The sequence below is a fragment of the Triticum aestivum genome, chromosome 2A (genome assembly GCF_018294505.1).
Source record: "Triticum aestivum cultivar Chinese Spring chromosome 2A, IWGSC CS RefSeq v2.1, whole genome shotgun sequence".
NCBI lineage: Eukaryota > Viridiplantae > Streptophyta > Magnoliopsida > Poales > Poaceae > Triticum > Triticum aestivum.
In genome coordinates, this window is record NC_057797.1 from 93358267 (window position 1) to 93361693 (window position 3427).

Sequence of the window (3427 nt, forward strand, 5' to 3'; positions counted from 1 at the left end):
CTCAAAATGATAATGACAAGGAATGTCAATAAGATTTCTATACTTATGGGATTAATCATAATGAAAATAAACAAGAAATTCCAGAGCAATAGGTTGCTGAGGATTTTTGGAATATCGGGTGGTATTTCGAAGACTTTTGTGTAACACATAAACAACTGGGGGATGAGCGGATATTCTATAAATGCGAGAATTAACCGTAGGGGTATTCAAGTGACAAGAACAGCAAGGCAGTAAGCTCAAGGGATTATCGAAACCACGATGATTTTTTTAGGGTATCTTGTAATAACAAGACCAACTGGGGATAATATAAGAATAACAACTGTAAGTAGTTACCCATAAGGGTTGACGGTGGAAGGGGAATTGCAAACGCGATGAACACAAGTTCTCGGCTTAACAACGGAAAGTATCTTCAGGGTCTTCACATGCAGCAGACGATCATCAGTAATAAGGGGCTCCCCGGGTGAAAGTGATAACGAGATCCTAATGTTAGATTTAGCAAAATTCCTTTAACCCGAATAGAAGAGATGTCAGAGTCCCAGAGTATAGGTCGACGAATAAAAGATCCTACTACCACCCGATGGCGACGTGGGCCCATGGGCCACACAGCCATGTTAGTAAAAGTTTTTCAACGACTAGACTCGACTTCGGCCAAGGAGTTGAGAAGGGGGATTCCTACAGGCAGTCGGCTCTGATACCAACTTGTGACACCCCCGATTCAATCATACACTAATCATGCACGCAAATGTGTACGATCAAGATCAGGGACTCACAAGAAGATATCACAACACAACTCTACAAATAAAATAAGTCATACAAGCATCATAATACAAGCCAGGGGCCTCGAGGGCTCGAATACAAGTGCTCGATCATAGACGAGTCAGCGGAAGCAACAATATCTGAGTACAGTCATAAGTTAAACAAGTTGCCATAAGATGGCCAGCACAAACTGGGATACAGATCGAAAGAGGCGCAGGCCTCCTGCCTGGGATCCTCCTAACTACTCTTGGTCGTCGTCAACGGGCTGCACGTAGTAGTAGGCACCTCCAGTGTAGTAGTCGTCGTCGACGGTGGCGTCTGGCTCCAGGGCTCCAGCATCTGGTTGCGACAACCAGGAAGGAAGGAAAGGGGAAAAAGGGGGGAGAAAGCAACCGTGAGTACTCATCCAAAGTACTCGCAAGCAAGGAGCTACACTACATATGCATGGGTATATGTGTAAAGAGGCCATATCAGTGGACTGAACTGCAGAATGCCAGAATAAGAGGGGGATAGCTAATCCTGTCGAAGACTACGCTTCTGGCAGCCTCCGTCTTGCAGCATGTAGAAGAGAGTAGACTGAAGTCCTCCAAGTAGCATCTCCAAGTAGCATCTCCAAGTAGCATCTCCAGTAGCATCGCATAGCATAATCCTACCCGGCGATCCCCTCCTCGTCGCCCTGTTAGAGAGCGATCACCGGGTTGTATCTGGCACTTGGAAGGGTGTGTTTTATTAAGTATCCGGTTCTAGTTGTCATAAGGTCAAGGTACAACTCCAAGTCGTCCTGTTACCGAAGATCACGGCTATTCGAATAGATTAACTTCCCTGCAGGGGTGCACCACATAGCCCAACACGCTCGATCCCATTTGGCCGGACACACTTTCCTGGGTCATGCCCGGCCTCGGAAGATCAACACGTCGCAGCCCCACCTAGGCAAAACAGAGAGGCCAGCACGCCGGTCTAAACCTAAGCGCACAGGGGTCTGGGCCCATCGCCCATAGCACACCTGCACGTTGCGAGGGCGGCCGGAAGCAGAACTAGCCCCCTTAATGCAAGAGCAGGCTTATGTTCCAATCCGGCGCGCGCCGCTCCGTCGCTGACGTCTGAAGTGCTTCGGCTGATACCACGACGTCGGGATACCCATAACTACTCCCGCGTAGATGGTTAGTGCGTATAGGCTCGTAGCCGACTCAGATCAAATACCAAGATCTCGTTAAGCGTGTTAAGTATCCGCGAATGCCAAACAGGGCCAGGCCCACCTGTCTCCTAGGTGGTCTCAACCTGCCCTGCCGCTCCGCCACAAAGTAACAGTCGGGGACCGTCGGGAACCCAGGCCCACCTCTACCGGGGTGGAGCCACCTGTCCCTTCAGCCCCCAACTCCGAACAGTATCACAGGTAATGTAACAGTGTAAAGTATATAGTATATGCCCGTGATCACCTCCCGAAGTGATCACAGCCCAGTAGTATAGCATGGCAGACGGACAAGAGTGTAGGGCCACTGATGGAACACTAGCATCCTATACTAAGCATTTAGGATTGCGGGTAAGGTATCAATGACTGTAGCAGCAATGACAGGCTATGCATCAGAATAGGATTAACGGAAAGCAGTAACATGCTACACTACTCTAATGCAAGCAGTATAGAGAAGAGTAGGCGATATCTGGTGATCAAAGGGGGGGCTTGCCTGGTTGCTCTGGCAAGGAGGGGCCGTCAACTCCGTAGTCGAACTGGGGGTCGCCGGCAGTCTCGGGGTCTATCGGAAAGAAGTAACGGAGAGGGAACACAATAAATAATAGAGTAATCAAAGTATCACAAAGCATAACAAGACAATACGCGGTGTTCGGTGTGCCCTAACGCGGTAGTAGGTGATACCGGTGAAGGGGGGAAACATCCGGGAAAGTATCCCCGGCGTTTCGCGTTTTTGGACAGATGAACCGGAGGTGAAATGTTGCAGGTTCACTATGCTAGGGTTGTGTGGCAGACGAACGGGTCGCGTATCCGGATTCGTCTCGTCGTTCTGAGCAACTTTCATGTACAAAGTTTTTCCATCCGAGCTACGGTTTATTTTATATTAATTTTTAAAGTTTTTAAATCATTTTCTAACTTATTAATTATTAATTAAATTCGAAAATAGTATTATTGCATCAGCATGACGTCAGCATGACATTATCAGTCAACAGAGGTGTTGACTGGTCAAGCTGACATGTGGGTCCCGCATGCCATTGACTGTTAACTAAACCTAACAGGTTAATTAACTAAACCAGATGATTAGGTTAATCTAATCAGGATTAATTAAGTTAATTAAATCTTTAATTAATTAACTAATTAATATTTTATTTATTTACTTTTATTATTATTTTTAAATGTTCAGGGGGCGTGGGGCCCGGCTGTCATAGGCCCTAGGGGCCATAGTGGGTTTGGGTGCTGCGGGCGCCGCAGGTGCGGGCGCGGACGTTCGGGCGGCTGGCCTCGGGCATGGGCGCGAGCACCCGAGTGGGTGACCCCGGGGCGTAGGTGGAGGTCACCAGGGCGCGGTGGGGCGAGGTCGTGGCCTAGGCAAGGCTCGCCGGCCGACCGCGGCGAGCGAAGGCAGACACAGGGGCGGCGCGGATGGCAGGAGGCGCGGGCTGGCGGCCTCCGACGAGCAGCGAGGCGCGGCCAGACGTCGCTGAT